Below are 17,146 nucleotides of genomic sequence, written 5' to 3' on the forward strand. Positions count from 1 at the left end.
TAAAAAAATGTGACTAGGTCTATCCAACAGTCAATGCCATTACCATCTCTAACACACCAATGACTGCTAACGCAGGACAACTGCAATGCCTCCAGGTACCATCGTGAAAGAAGAGCAGCAGGGTTCTTCTTTTCAGGGCAGTGTAGGCTGGTTTCGTACACCAAACAGAGCCCACATCATCTAGGGGGTTGGAAAACGTCTGCGTGGCCCTTTAAGAGAATTGTATTCCAAGTTAAATCACCATCAAACAATTTTCACAACAGCATCTGCTACTGAACAGTTGTTAATTAGTCAGCGCCCCACACCCCCTTCAGTGAGGGAGGAAGAAGTGACTGCAAAGATGGAATTCTTAAAAAAAGAAAAGCCCCAAAAGCCCCGATAAGGATTGCAGCACTTTGTGGCCTACACCACGCTTGTCACAGGGCAGGGAGAGGGAACCTGCCTATCAGAGCGTGTTGCAATCGCTGCGGAAATGTCTTGCTCTTCTTGCTTCCTCTCCACCCTTCTTTGGGGAGTTAAGGTAAGGTGGGAACGCAGCTGCAGTGTTTAGGACATCCTGCCTGGGGACCCAGGACAACACTGACAGTGCTCCTTCAGCTTGCTCTACAGCCTCAGTTACTCTTCGGTTGCTTTAATGTTTTCTCCAAGTATCACTTCTCTAACTGTTGCAAGCAGAATAAAGAAGCTTCATGGAAGATCTTGAGCTGTTTCGACAGTTGTAAAAGGGGCCACCCAACAGCCAACACAGTCAAGGATCTATTGAAACAAATGGTTCCACGCCGGGGGAGAGAGAATTTGGAGACGTGACTTGACCCGGGGAGAAGGTGCATCAAACGTTCACAGCCCTAGGGAAGTCGTGGGACAGCTGTTCTGACACCACCTCACTTTTCCATCCTGTACCCAACCTCCAAACAAGGCATCCCGACGACTAGCAGACTGAAAGGCCCACAGGAAGAAAGACAAAAGCCCCCCGTGCCTGCACAGGCAGCCCCCAGCGACCTGCGCACATACACGTAAGCAGTTTTCCTGGAGCAGCCACACAGCTGGCTCTGAAGGGCAGGTGCTCCATCTCCTCTTTTACCTCCTCCCAAACAGAGCAGGGCCACGGTGCTAAAAGGGACTGCTACTTGTTGCCATAACCCACACATTCTCATAGCCTCACCTATCTGAACACCCACAGAGAATTACTTAGGCTCCAAGCCCATCACTGCATCTGCCCACTCCTTAAATCGCAAGGGCCTCCTAGAAACACCAAGCATGGCAGTCTAAAAGTAATTTTTATTGTCACAAATTGCAATGCCACCAGCATCACGCGCACCCTCCCAGACGCACACAGCTCCGCAGTTTACCAAGCACACTTGGAATCTGAAGGGCCAACAGGGAAAGGGTCTCAATGCTGACAGCCTGAATTTTAGCTGTCAGCAATAAAAGCAGTTACAGAACGTGAAACATTTCAGTTCTACTGGTCTGCCGTGAATCTGCCTAACTTGCAATAATCTGCAAGTTTCCTCTACAACTGGCCATTTTAATGAAAAATATATATTTCTGGTGAAAGATATACACAGCTCAGCGCTGCTTGCATCATTCAAGCAAAATGGGAAGACATTCAGTGCAGTGGGAAAGGATCATTTCTGAATGCTGCAGAACCCAAATACAGATAAGGTACATTCAGCTCCCAAGTATACAAAACGCACTTAGAAGACATCCCAGCAAGATGGAAGAAAGGTCAAACTAAAGAAAGGGGGGAAAGGACAGTCATGGATACTCATGGACTTAGCGCTTGGGAGCTGTTCCAAGCAGGTATAATTTCAAACACATCCCCCACACCTGGAGTTTGCCATGTTCACAAATAAATTTCTCATTCTTTGACAAAACCGTCCACTTCAGGAAGTCTGACGGGCAGCTAGAAACATGGGCACCAGGACAGTGTGATAGCCCCGTGTCCTGCTAACTTTTGAGTACTAGGGAATGTTCTCATGTACAGTAAGGTAAATTCAACCAAAACCAGCAGCAGCCTTTCTGAAACGGATGTTCTTTCCAAGCACATTATTACTCTAATAAAGGAATTATTAAATATATTACTTCAGCAAATATATCCCAGCAAATGCATTGACTGTAATGTTCCAGAGACACTGTCACAAATTTATACTGTGGAACAGAAGTCATCAATTAAAAGGGAAGCAGTGGACAATAACCCATGTGGTGGAAGAGCTATTTCAAAATGTGAGCTCATCCACGTCCTCTTCAGTATATACTTGCCAATGTTCAATACAGCCTTCCTGAACCTGCAGAAAGCCTGAAACAACAGCTCCAAGAAACACATAGTATACACTTCATCTTAAAAGAAAGGTTTGCTCTGAAAACCAGCTATAATAGCTTAAACACTAACACTGACAGCTATATCCATGTTCAGCCCTGGAACAGATTTGTGCTCACTCAGAGCTGTCAGACAGTGCAAAGGCTGGAGGACCGCCATTATCTGGAACAGAACACAGCAGGGATTAATAATCCAAGCTCCTAGACTTGAGGTCCTAGACTTCAAGTCCCACCTTCACAGGAACGCAGGAGAAAGGGAAGGCACACTGAAATCTTCCTTTTGCTTCAGCAGCTCACAATCAGAATCTATATCCAGTACTTTCCAGGGTGGCAGATCTGCCTAATTCTATCTATCACACCTGCCCATCCAGCCTCATCGCATCACTAAAAGTCAGTTTCACGCAGGGAACTGGCAGAACCCTTAGTCAATTAGAAACACTGTATCTGAGCACAGCCTAAAAGTGAATGTACTGCCAAAAAAGTCAACACAAGGAACTACCTGCCTCTCAGCTCAGCATTTTCTGCAGTAACATCAAAATACAACAGAATTTTTCAGGCTTACCTGTAGCTGCCACACATCTTGGAGTTCACTGTGCATTCAAAGTTGTCCTCATGCTTCCACCACACAGGTTACATGCTTGAGTGTTGTCCACTTCTTTCTGGAGGCAAGCAGAAGACAGGAAGATAAGTATTTACTGAACACATATTCGCATCATTTCATTAAAGACCATGAGAACAGAGCAGGAAAAGGGGAAACAAAGTCAGTTTCAAATCAGTTCAATGATCCTCAGGCCCATCTGTCCACGTATTTGCATGGCTAAGAGCTGCTTAATGCTGTCACGCTGCTAGTGGTGACCAAAATCAGCAAAGGGTCTATGCGTCCACTGAGGCAAACGGTCAAGGAACTGGGCTGCCTGCCCCCAGTGTTTTGCTGCACTGCTACAACAGCTGACACTCAAGAAGACGTGGAAAACACCTGACCTGACTCTGATTTAGCCACAGCAATAAGGTTTTATCATCAACACAGTAAGACAGAACTCCCATAATTTAGTGAGCAACAAGGCAAATTTATGCCTTTTTTTTATTATTATTTTTTTTGCTAATTTTCTTAAGAAGCAGCAGCCCAGAAATGGATGCTGTAAGCATTATGCATGATTCGGTTTAGATTTCAGATTTTTGTGTGCTAAAAGCAATGTGCCTCATCCACTCTAGCTCCTGCTTGGGTGCTGCAGAGGCAGCTAAGCAGCTAATGGCACCAGGGCTTTGCAAGGCGTGGGGCAGTCAGGGAGGAAAAAGATTGCAAACAACTCCACTGACATAGAAATAAAACATTCACCAACCTAACTCCCAATGAGCCTACAGGCTGCCTGCCATTAGTACGTGTTCTTATTCCTCTCTGAGAGGAGAGCATCTCCACAGCCTTTCTGAGGCAGAACCACCACAGATTCTGCCATGGGCATGCTTGGAAGTCCTTTTCCTCCCCTCAGGGAGCAACTTTGCATTCAAAAACACGGCTTACGGGGCTGTTTAGTTTTAAACCTCTGAATTTTAGCGGTAACAGCAGCCAAGAGCCACAGCTCCCACACCATAGGAGCCTGCACCAGAACGTGAGGCGGCCAGGCTGGGGGCTCGCGCTTCTTCACGGGATGACCAAAAACACCTTCAGAGAGGTGTTAATTTAAACCCTGGCGAGGTTTTAGGGGAAATATTCCCAGAAGGTGTGCGGAGAAGAGCCCCAGACCCACGCAGACAGCCGCACCTCGAGCCGTGCCTGCGCCAGCCCGCCCTGAGGCGACGCCTCACGCAAGAAGCGCCCGCCTTCCCCAGCCTTTTATACCGGGGGCCCTCCCACTGGGGCGAGCTGACCAATCGTGTCGCAGAGCGGGAAAAGCACTGTCCTATGGCTGCGGGGCTGAGGCCCAGAGCCCGCCCACCGTGGAGCTGCCCCTCCATGCCGGGGGGGGGGGGCTGGGCGAGGCAGGAGGGTCCCTCACGGCCCGCAGGGGGCTGCTCACGGCCAGGGGACCCCCGGGAGCATCTAAACTCCACCTGGACACTGACAGGGAAAAATAAATGTAAACAGTGACAAAGGGAGGTGCAGAAACGTTGAGGGACTGGCGGGCAGTGCTGCCCGCAGAGGTGTCGGGAAGAGCTTGTGAGGAAAATGGCGCTGCCTCAGATAAACGGGTCATTGCTGTCCGGTCATTGCTGGGAAGAGCCTCGGTGGCGTTGCCGAAAACAGCAGTGGAAAAAGGGAACCGAAAACCTTCAAGGAGCTGCGGAGGGTCACCCTTCCCACAGCCTGGCAGCCAGCCAGATGCCCTTGTGCAACCGCTCTCCATGGTGTAAAACACCCAGAAACGGCGACCCAACAGGCAGGGGCCAGGGACACACACGTGTGCAATGGCACCAGGTCAAGGGGGACCTGGACACGTCCCCTTGTCCGCAGCCCCCTGGGATGTGGTGTTCCCCGCCTAACCGCCCCCTACCAAGAATAAATACTAATTAACCTGAATCATGATTTGAACCATACGTTGTATCTATCTTTAACTTTACACTGCTCTGAGATGCACTCTAGGGAAAAATGAGATCCCTTCCTTTGATAGAGCTAATTGTAGGCCTCAGCAAGACAGCATTTCTTGGCAATACCATGCTCTTATCTTTAAATACTTTTACAATCTATAAGGGTTTGAAAAGACATGCATTTTGAGGGCCTCCAATACAACTGGTTGCGTGATCAAGGATAATTTAATCCTGTAACTTTCCCACGTCCTGCTGGAGAAAGGAGGTGAGGTGAAGGTGAGTTACTCCTTGCAGCAAGAGCAGCTTTTTCAGTGCACACAAGCGTTGTATTGAGGCTTTTCCAAAACCCAGCCAAAGGCTGCCAAGATTTATCCCCCCGAAGCTGGGGACAGCAGGCTGGAGGCTCTAAATTATCTTATGTTGAGTTGGTTGAAATCAATAGCGCTTTATAAAGATTTTAGTACCAGAGAGAGAATAATAGAACAGGGTTAAAATGAAGATTTGTTTTCCTGAGTATATCAACATTTTCAAAGCTGTTCTGTTTTTATTATTTCTTTTGTTGTAAGTAGCTCCAATATTTTCTAAATTACAGATAGCTGTTGAAATCTTGTGTAACAAAACTGTTTTTCATTATGACTGTAATTATGCAGGCAACATGTATCCAGAGGGGAAACTATATGGACTTCATATACTGTAAAAGCCAAGACCTTCCATAAACGTAGCTACATTCTCTTCTAGAAAAAACAACTTATTTGGGGAAAAAATATATTCAGATTTCAAAAAACAGCTACAGGGATATTTAGCAATTCTTAGCAAGAACCACGCAAAATCAAATTCTGCCCAACTCCACCTCTCAGACACCTTCTGGCACAACACAGTCTTGCACCAGACATAGTCTGGCTACCATAGGTTGGTAGGCAACATTTGCGATCTAATCTTTACATCATTTCAGCTGGACCTTACTGTAACTCTGCAGGGCTTTACAGAAGTAAATGAGGAGAGAGAATATGCCCTATGATGTGGATACAGAAGTTTTAACAAGCTTGCAGGTGAAGTTGTGCAATAAAGCTTCTATTTTAAAGTTGCATAAACACTACTTCAATGGTTTAATAACGTGATTTGTTTGTAGAGCATGAACATTATCTGTAACTAGCAGCCCAGTGAGTCCAAACTGTGTCCAGCGATGCCCTTTACCCAGGTGACGGCACACCTTTCTGACCCAAACCCTTTGCTGCAGAACAAAAATTTCACTTGTGAGGCCCAGACATTGCCCACCCCGTTGTCGCATGGCCATGTGAGGAACTGCTTCGGTGTCAGTGCACCTGCTTTGCAACTGGGTCCTCTGAAACACAGGCTACTGGTTGCCCCGTGTAACTGACTGCGAGTAGCACATCTCCCAACACCTACTACTGCCCCTTGAGGGGCAGCAAGGCAAAGAAGATGGGCTGTGCATGTCCCAGAAATCACCTCTTCAGCTGCCAAGGGAAAGGTAGAGGAAAGAATGCTCTTCCCACACAGTTAGAGAGCCTCAGAGGGCTAATCCCTGATAATTTCAGTTTATTAGCTCTTACTTGGAAATGAGAGGAAACTGTACAGCTGTGAAGCGCTGGGCCAACGATAATAGTTATCTTTGCCCTCCTGGAGAAAAGCCCACAAGTCTATCCTGGAGCAAGGCACTGCAGCTCCATCTCTGAGAAAAGCTAGAGCAGATATTCGGTAGCTAAAACAATTAATGATGAAATACTGCTCCACCCTCTGGGTGAGTCCAACCACCATCGTCCTCCTCTCTGTCTTGCAAAGTGGCTGTGGTTCTAGGGTCGTATAGCACTAACCAGGTGGAGCAAAGAACAAGAGACAAACAGAAGTAGCATCATTCCTCCAAAAATTTATGGAAATAATATATCTAATGCTTTTGAGAACCCCACTAAATTGAGTGCCTAAACTGCTCTTTAACCCTTCTATTTAGGATATTGGATAGACGATCGTCAAGTAGGAAACACTGACGGAATTTAGGTTACCTAAATAGGATCCCAGGTGCTCATGTGTATTTTAGGCACATAAAGCACCTCTCTGGTCGAGTCCTTTCCTTGAACTGCAGATTCATGTTCTTAGGTGAGTCCCATAACTAAAACTGCCATCATAACAAATGCACAGGCATCTCCTTTCCTGGATGTAGGTGGTTTCAACCCCTGGATTAGTTATAAGAAGCAACGTCCTGGAGAACACAGAGCTTAGGAAGATGAGTAATATCTGAAGTGCGGAGGCAGTAAGAGATGAACCACATATTATGTTCTTTTATTTAATAATTTATAAATAAATATCAGCTTTCCCCAAACTGTCCCTCAGCCTAGCAATTATATGTTGGCTGATTTCTTGTTAGTGCTGTTCTTTTATAATAACAAACTGTTCCCAAAGCCTCACATACAGAGAGCTAGACAATCAAAGCACTGTGTGCGATTTTCCACTTAATTCATTCAGTTAGCTGCAATTAAAACAATACAATTCAGAGCCTTGTGTGTCTCCCTGCAAAAATACAAAACTTTAGTTGTTACTATTAATATATACAACCTACAAGAAAGAGTTAACAGAGCCCCTGTTGTAGCAGAGTAATTTTCTTATCCTTTTCTGTAGATGTCCCAGCAGTCATCAGTATTTCTTTCAGTCGCTGTTCTTCAAAAGGCACATGCTTTTCATTCAACTGCAGAGAAAGAAAAGGAATTCAGTGGGCCAGATTCCCTCTTTGGTCAGGTCCATTCACTGCAGCCACCCAGGGAAAAATCTAGTTGAAGGTGCAGGGGTATCATCGAGAGGAAAATTGAACTTACCTAGAAGGGAAGAGGTCATCATTTTATCAGGTAGCAAACAAAATTCTGTTCAGCTTTTACCTAGACATTTTACCTGAAAGTTTCTGGAAAAGCACTGCCTTCATGAACACCGATCTCTACCCACACATTCAATATAAGTGACATACAAAGTTGTCACACCGCTGTAGAGCCATTCCTTTTTTGTTTTATGGGGCTTCACTAATGAAACCTGATGACAATCTAATTAATATCACACCAGTTTCAGAAGTGCAAAAAAGCACAGAGGCCGAGTCTTGCCCCATGACAGTGTTAAGTTATTCTAATAGAGCATCTGTGATTGTCTCCTGCACCACCAAGCTCCCCAAATGCTGGATAGATTTCCACCAGCCAAAAACAGACTCTAAGTGCACAGTGCTCAAAGAGTGGTAACATCCCTACAGTCTGAGGTTGCACTATGTTTGACCAAGACTCACAATGTTTCCAGAGCTTCCATGAGTAAGATACGTCTTAACATTGTCCAGAGTAGAAAGCTATACTCCTGATGCACTATAATTTGGTATGTTGATTCAGTATTTCATCTCTAATTTTTGACAGAGGTTTTCATTCACCCTACTCCTGCACTGAAATGGCAAACCACTGATTTGAGTCTATACGCTTAATTATTAACCCACCAACATAAATGAGCATTTAATTTCATCTCAGTTCATGAAGAAAGAAGTATTTGTGTCTACTTTGATAAGATGGTATGAAATTTACTCAAATGTTTACCAAACTATGTGAAATCCTACTGGAAGAATATGTTCTGAAAGTTTGTGAATAAAGCCCCCCAGGAAAAAGTAACACCAAAACGTGTGTCAGAACAGATTCCCAAACTCTGATCCAAAAAGAATTCACAGCTTCTTCAGTGTTCACCTTTATTCTTTTGTTCCAGTACACAACAGCACAAAAATGGGATGGCAAAGCAAAGAAGAAAAACTAGCGTTTCTTTTCCAGAAAGGTAAAACTGCCAAACCGAGCTCCAATTACAGAAACACTTCCAGTGCTTTCTTTCCTTCCAGTTACCGCAGTTCTACAAAGATGTTACACGGTGATGAATGACAAGGAAGGCAATCCACTAAATAAGATACCTATTCCAAAGTTATCCCTATTAAAAGAAAGGCTAATACTGCACTTCTGGCACACGACTGTAGGCTTGAAGATGCTTGAAATCTGCACATAATTTGGGTGCAAGAAGTCTAGTTGAAAGACCACATCTCTAAATGTCAATGAACGTTTCCAGCAACAGTCTCAAAAAAAAAAAAAAATCTCTCTTTGGCACAATTTTTTCCAAATGTGTTCTCATAACTTAGGTTGCTGTAACAGTTAACACTAGGCAGATAGCAACTGTATGTGTTCTGTAAATAAGCATACTTTTCATAAGGCATTTCAAGGCAATTAGATTACTAACAAACTTTAAAAGTTAAACTATGTAGTCCAAGGATCATGTTATGGCAGTAAGTTATATACAGTAAGGCACTGTCCATAAAATCAAAGTGGTATTTCATATCACTTTACATATCACACTGACATTATTGACTGACCTATATATGCTGATAACATTTTCATTGTCATCTACACTTAACCTTTTTTATCCTTTCAAGTGCCCTTATGTCCAATACCTGAAACCATGCAATTCAGGTCCACAGAGTAACTCCAAAAATCACATCAAGGAAGTCCTTTATTGGTTTCTGTCAATGACTTCCAGATTAAATCTGCTCGTTTTATAAATGCAGTAAAGGGTTTTGGTAAGTGTCTAGCCTAAAAACACACGGTTGAAGTTAGTAGTCTTTTCAATCCAACAACAAAGGACCCTGCAACTAGACTAAAGTTAGTAACTGCTGATGACACACATACCAGAATAAAAAAGAAAAAAAAAAAAAAAAAAAAGAAAAAAAAAGAAGCAAACATTGCCTCACCCCTTTGTATCAGAAGAAAACCATGCTTAAGAACTGGAAGAAGATTATGGAGCGCACAGAAAGAATAGGTTTGTGTATGAAACTAACCTTTTACCTACTCACCTTTCAGATATTTGGCTTCATTAAACTCCCAAGAATCAGTGCAAGAACGAGCATAAATGCCAGAATGCCAAGGTAAGGAACAGGCAGACTTTGTAAATCTGTTCACAGTAGTGTTCCAGATTGGTGCTAAAATAAGAGTTATGAGCTACATTCACTTCAAGTAAATATAAGAATATCTATAACTCAGCTCAGGCCTTCTTTAGTCATCATCTATTTGGGAAGAAAGGAAGGAATTATAGCTTCCGTAGAACAGTGCTCATTTTTCTTAGTGACAGAAAGTGAAAGTGAACAAACTCTGGCCCTTCTCCAGTTCAAGTCAAGGCGAGTTATATGTGTGAGTCTCTGAAACTGAGATCTATTCAGCCCTCATATGGCTGCACTTAACCTACTCTGTAAGCTCCCAGGTCAAAAGCAGTTGACTTGAGCCTCCAGAACATGAAAGGTTTCACACACAAAAAATATTTTTCCAAACAGAGGTCGGTGGCACCAGCTCACCATCTCTCCTTCTAACAAAAGCTTTCTTCCTTAAAGTTTGCAAGAAGATGTGATCTATACCAGTCGCACCCGGAGAGCAACAGAAACTTACAGTGACCTTTCAGTCCCATGCACCTTGAATCATTTCTGTTATGAACAGCTAAGTGTTCTTCAGGCCCACTAGAACAGGGAAAGGAAGAAGAGCTAAAGAAAGCCTGGAGGCCTCCAGAACCTCAGCACAGAATCATAGAATGGTTTGGGTTGGAAGGGGCCTTTCAAAGATCATCTGATCCAACACCTCTGCCATAGGCAGGGACATCTTTCACTAGATCAAGTCTACTAGATCTAAGTCTACTCTCTTTTAGTTTACAACCATTACCCCTTGTCTTATTACTACATGCCCTTGTAAAAGGTCTCTCCATCTTTCTTATAAGCTCCCTTCAAGTACAGAAAACCTGCAGTGAAGTCTCCCCAGAGCCTTTGCTTCCCCAGGTTGAACAACTCCAGCTCTCTCAGCCTTTATTCATAGAGAGGAGCTACAGCCCTCTGATCATTTTTGTGGCTCTAACAGGTCCTAGTATTTCTTGTGTTGGGGGCCCCAGAGCTGGATGCAGTACTCCAGGTGGGGTCTCACAAGGGCAGGGCAGACGGGGAGAAAACATCTCCATCTCGCTTTCCATTCAGGTATTTCTACCCTTGGTTATCGATACTAAACAAGCCCACAGATGCACTCAATAGTAACAAATCAGCAGCAGCTAATAAAATTAAACTAAGCCAGACAATATTGCTATGTTGAACAAAATAGATTCTTCCTTCCAACAGCAATGGCAACTGCATCCAAAAGCAGCAGATGTGTGGTGACACAGACCTTCAGCTGGGAAGGCAAATTGGCAGGCCTTGGCAGGAGTTGTGTAAATTCTGTGGTTTGGTCCTGGAGGTTGTGGCTTCAGCCCCAGGTCCCAATTCCTTACCACAAACCACTGGAGACCTTTCTGAGTAAATGCAAGGCCAGCTTCTTCTCAGCGAGGCTCCATCAAATTGAAATATCATCCATGCAGAGGGGCCTCTGGCTGAAACATCCTGCTGTAGGCATGGTTATTGAACACAACAATAGGTAGGCATGAGCGGTCTCTGCATGGATGGCTGAGATCTGGTTCATCTGAACCAGAGAGAACATCCCCACCACTCCCATCTTTGGGATGCAGCCCGTCTTTGTCGGGTAGCCCCCTGGGAACGCAACTCAGCTGCTTGCTCTGAATCCGACACAGAGGACTGCGGATTACTCAGTATTGCCCAGATCCCAGGAGCACCCTGGGGACCTTAATCACAGTTCAAAGCCATGCTCCACTAGGCACTTTCCATGCACTGAGCAAAACGCTTACGTGTCAGGAAGGCCTGCCCACTTGCAGTGGTACCAGCAGAGGCAGGTCCTTTTGAGCCACTCCAGGCTCTGCGATGTGATTTCCAGCATCCAAGCATTGCTAACACAGCCTCTGGTTCTGAACACTGGCAATAAGGGAAACCTGCATGAGCATCAATGGTCAAAGCCACCCAACCCGTTGACACTGGAGCTAGGCAGATGAAAGTCACACGTGGGGCAGTCCCTGCTTTGCATTTCGGTGCAGATGTACACAGAGAAAGGAGTGGAGGCAGAGCTGAGACAGTGGGAAGCTTGGCGAGAAGGAGGGCGTCTGTTACTTGAAATCACTCTAAAGCACATTACAAATCTGTTAAATCATTGTGGGTTACCCTGTATTTCAGAGTAAATTAGTAACTTTTCAGAGGGAGTGAAGAAACTACCACTCCACTTTTAAATAATGAAAATGCTAAAAAACCTACACTTAACAGCTCTAAAACTGCAGCAAGTCACCCACCAACACCCACTCCTCTTGTCAGCAGGCTTTTTTCAGCTTTGCCTATTATTTGTGTCAAGCCAGAGATGTTTAATGTTTGCTGCCCTTATCTGCTTAACTTTCAGAAGCCCCAAATGTTACAATATGTACCTATGCCACTGACCTTTCTTCCCCCCAGCATTTTGATCTAAATAAGTAACAAACACAGAGTTTCCAAAATCATTTGGATTCACTGGCTCTGAGTGCATAGCTGTAAAAAATCTGCTTTAAGATTAACATCCAATTTTATTCATGCCTGAGGCTTCACCACAGCATCTATTTTTGTAAGATTAACAGCAAGATCCCAGTTCTCCAGAAATGTAAAGAGTAACAGCCAATTGTAAAAGGAGGCTGATATTTCCTAACTTGCCCTGCTCACATCCAGGAAGGTACATTTTCCTAGCCCTTCCAGCAGTGGGTGTAATTTCTACTTGCATTTTTGCACCCACAACACGCAGCTCGTGTATTAGTCCTTCTGCCTCCCATTAGCTGAAATGCATTTCTGACGAAACTGTGGGTGCCAAAAAATACTAACACAAATCTCACATGTGCTAAGTGTCCCCTGAAAGACAGCTTTTGCTCTGGAGGAGTTAAGAAACAGCCATCTTCCTGTACCTTGCACAAGAGCATTTTGGATCATCTAACTTGAAAATACAAGCATATAGCTTGATATTTCACTTGATATTTCAGCTAATCCATTTTAAATGAATATACACGCAAACACTGATTTTTGAACATGGCAATCAGGGACAAATTGAAGGCGATTTTTAACTTTAACAGAAGAAAAGTTGCCTTAAATAGTGCCTTTGGTATCTGTCAATTAGAGCTATTGCATCGCTGTCAACTTGCACTCCTTCTTTAGTTCCAGCTTCGCTCCATCCTACACAGATCCGTACAAATCAATTGTCTCTTCCAAACATGCACTAACCACTGGAAAGCGAAATTAATAAAGTGCGAGAAAAGCTGATTCATAAAGCTGACATTCCTGAGCCCAACAACCCTGGGTTTCTCCCCTCCAGCTAGCTGTTTGAGATAGGCAGGCAAAGTGGTAAAAGATTATCAAATTGCAACTGTCACTCCTGACAAAATGCATCTGAATGCTGGAAGGAATTTTAGGTTTTAAGCTAAAACACTGCCCCAAAGGGTTCCTCAGAGCCTGTCAATATCTGTACCTTGGATGGAAAGCTACCACTGAGCGCAGTGTGTCCAACAGATAGAACCTGCCACGAAATGAAGTTCTTCATAAGAAAGCTCATCTCAGTCTTGGTTGGTAACAATAACAAGGAGACAAGATGAGACCATCAGTCTCAATTGTGAAGACAATGTTTTCCTCCCATATTATTCTGTCTGTCATGTTCCCTTCAGGTTCTAAAGGAAACCCTGTCTCATACATCATTATTTCCCACAAAGCTTGAAAGCCTTCAGGGGGGGTTTCTTCCTGCCCACTGTACCAGCCTTGATGTCTGAGTACCTTCAGAACAGTGACAGAGGCCTCTGCCAGCAATAAAAGGGAGCATCTGCATACCAATTACACTGCTGAGCTCTGAAGAGTTAAAAAAAAAAAAAAAAAAAAAAAAAAAAAGCGGGGGGGGGGGAAAGCCTTGAAAGTAAATCTGAGCCAAGTTCTAATTAATGCCCTAGGCCCCGATTCACCACAGCACTTACGCATGTAGTTAACTTTAAGCACATATTTAGTTCCATTGAAGTCAAAAGACAGCATCGAAGAGGCAAACTACATTAGCACAATTTAATACTCTTTGGGCTAATTAATTGGACGTAAAAATTAACTATGAGAATGGCATTCCTTATTTTCCTTGCTGTGATATTTTCGGATACGAATACTTGGATGGGGCTGGAATAAGCAAAAAGCGCTACCTTGGCTGGCTGCCGTGGGCTGCCGAGTCCTCCAGCTGTGAAGGCCAGTCCCAGGGAGCATCTACAGGGCCTGAGCCCTCTGCTCCCTGCAGGCTCAAGTCTGTATCCTCCACCTGGTGGAGGTGTGCAGGCACAAAAGACACAGTCCTTGTCCTGAGGAGCAGTAATCTAAGAAATGAAAAGAACTGGCAACAGATCAGCAAATCCATCAGGCAGCGGATGGCACATCACAGACAGCTTTCCTTTTCTCTATAAAGGAGTACTTGTTCACTGCTGTGCATTGATGTTGTTTGTGATTAGAGATGGTAAGGAAGGGCAGCAAACAGGGCTGGGTAAAGCAGGGAGGCTGAGGGCAGAAGAGAGTTTGGAGACAGAGCTGGTGAGATTACTGAGAGGCACTGTCAGGCAGGGCTGTGGGGCCAGCAGCAGTGTTCACATCTAACAGGTAGGCAGACTGGAGCTAGCCCCAAACGTGGACAAGGGCTTAATTTTCCTCAATTTCACAGGAGCAGGACTGAACCCTGCCAAAAGGGAGCCCACAGTGCAGTCTCCAAATAGACAAATATTCCCAGGTACACCCAACCCTTTTCTCCACGTGGTAAGCACAGAATGGTGAACTGCTGCCAAAACTACACCAAAAATCTGCAGATTAGCTTTGGTCTGAATGTGGTCTCCAAGCTCAGTACAACCAACTTTTGAGCTCCAGCTGACTTCACAAGGGCAGGTGTACAACCAACCATTCTGTAACTCAGGATGCAAGGAGAAAACGGGGTCAATAAGGGTCTTCTTGCTGGAACTTCTGCAAAAATGAAGCCACAGAAAGTTTGCTGAAGTATCACTAAGGTTGTACGTGGACCTATAAAAGCTAGGAAATTGAGAGCAGGGAACATAAACTCCTGGCTGACAATACTTCTTTATCTCATCCATTAGGAAAACAAAAAGAATAAAAACAAACCCCCAAAATTAGAATGCCATGAGCGTAAAACAAAGTACCAGCGCGGCTTTTCAGATTAACTTTGAATTTCCTTGCTTTCATTGGTTTAAGAGCTCTATTGTTACTCTCTTGTTTCTTTAATTGCAGACACTAAAAATTCTTTTATCTTTCAAAGTCCTTAAAGTCTGTTATATAAATACGTAATTAAAGCCTCTTTCAACTGGGTATAATTTACTCTATAGTTTACAACAGCTGCACTAGAGCTATTACAGTTTATCATTTAAAAGCCTAATTAGGGGCTTCTTAATTAGCGGATCCTTCAGTCACTAGACTGTGACTGTGTAAAAGATGCTTGGCAGCTATCGCATGTTACAAATCTGCATGAAATGTTTGCCTGAAAACAGGGTATGTGCAAGTCCAGAACCACATTAACTGTCCCATTAGGTCAGCCCATCTGAGCGTGCAAACCTCCCCGCTAAATCCACCCTCTCATCTCGAAGCATCCAGCTTGCCTGCAGACATCCCTTCCCCTTGTGCACGTGTTGTGGGGAACCACCTGAGTATCGAGCCACGCGGGCCAGAGGAGACGTAGCTGAGGTGCAGAGGAGTGGCTAGCAGGGGCAAAGGACACAGCGCTCAGAGCAGCTCCGTGCCTCCCCTGCACGTCACGCACCTGAGCACGATTCCTGCTGCTGCCAACTTCCAGCCCAAGTTGAAAGCTGGAGTCTGGACTCCTCATACACCCAACCTGCAGGACAGTCCTGGAAGCCTGCTCCACTCTCCACCTGTTTCCTACAGCCTTTCCCACAGCACCCCTAGGCCAGCTACCAGCCGAGCTGAGCTGAGCTGCCGTGCCAGTCCTTTGATGTGGTGACTCTCATGTTCAAACACAACCAGAAGAGATGGGCCCGTGCCCACTGACTGCTCGGGCTGGTTTCACATGGCTCGTCAAGCGCTTTCTCCAGTGAACGCGGCTCCTCGCTGCTGCTGCCCTGTGCTCAGGAGCCGTGCCACCGTGCAGAGTTCAGCGGGCAGCTCCTCCGCGGTGCCCAAAGCATCTCTAGGAGGAGGAAGAGGATCCAGTTACTACCCCTCGTTTATAATTTCCAACACAGATTTCTCGTTAATCAGTACCCAATTAGCAGTCAGACACCGAGATTTTAATTGCAATCTTTGTCTGGGGTGGGCTGTAACTGACAGGGCTGTAACTCCCTCATCCTTTGCCCCCGGGTGGCGTGGTGCTGGGGGAGCAGTCAGCAGAGCCGTAGCTCATCTTGAGAGGAATCGCTCGCTGGAACAAGCTTGCACCAGCTCAGGGCTCCCTGACCCACCGCTCGGTGAGCAAAAGGGCTGGGCCAGATCGCACTCTGGAGGGCTGGTGGGTTTTTGGGAAGTTTTCACCCACTCGTAACACAGCAGCTGTGTTACAGAGGGGCGGATTTGGGGCCTGCAGCATTTGAGAGCATTGCTTTAAACCATCCAGTGACAAAAATCAGGAGTTGTTATTGACTGCAGGATAATATAAATCAGCTATTGAAAACCTGTATCATTAGCGCTATTGCTTTCCAGTGGTGGATGGCTGCAGTAATGGATTGGCCTCTCCATCTTATCCTCCCACTGCAAAACAACATACACAGGGCTGATCAATAACCTGATCTAAGTTACTTGTAAACGTGTCAGGTGCAAATATCTCCCTTTCTCACAGGTTTTAGAAACCAGATACTTTTGCAAAATTTAGGCCAGGAAACAAATTGCTTTGGATAAATGGTTGTTATGGTGGAGAACAGCATAGCCAGATCCACCCACATTGTTACAAGGAATTTTTAAACAGACAGGGAATAACTTTATTATATGCATGTATTACTCTGTGGGGTCAATAGCTCAAGATGTTTGTTTGCAATAGGAAAAAAAAATCCATTTGAAAAGCATTTTTGTAACATCCATGTTGCTGAGAAGCCTCTATTTGACAGGAAATAACTGGATTATTTCATCAGGAGGGTTTGCCACTAATTTCTGCAGCCGAAACCCTAAAACACCTTCAAAATCAATACCAAATTCCACTGCCATTACTAGGGCCAGGATTTCATCCTACTGTACAGCAACATACTACAGCATTACCAACTCTGAAGTCAATGGAAAGCCCACAGGTCACAGCCTCACGAATAAGTGGAGAGGTTACAGAGGTGTTAAGGGCCTTCCCTATATAAAGCTGGCACCACTTTTATTCCATCAGTGTGATTAAGGCATGTACACGTATTTCTTCCCTTCATG

At 44.8% G+C, this 17,146-nt stretch overlaps 1 long non-coding RNA gene across 2 annotated transcripts in view; it reads right to left on the reverse strand.

The window, feature by feature from the left end:
* Positions 1-7,121: 7,121 nt before the first annotated feature.
* Positions 7,122-17,146, reverse strand: part of LOC116491204 — a 58,623-nt gene continuing 48,598 nt past the window's right edge. For both annotated transcript variants that reach the window (XR_004253474.1, XR_004253473.1), the window contains exons 10-12: positions 13,942-15,935; positions 11,557-11,680; positions 7,122-7,537 (exon numbers count right to left, since the gene is read on the reverse strand). This is a non-coding gene — a long non-coding RNA (uncharacterized LOC116491204). The remainder of the gene's footprint in view (positions 7,538-11,556; positions 11,681-13,941; positions 15,936-17,146) is intronic.

This window comes from Aythya fuligula, chromosome 7, assembly GCF_009819795.1.
Source record: "Aythya fuligula isolate bAytFul2 chromosome 7, bAytFul2.pri, whole genome shotgun sequence".
NCBI lineage: Eukaryota > Metazoa > Chordata > Aves > Anseriformes > Anatidae > Aythya > Aythya fuligula.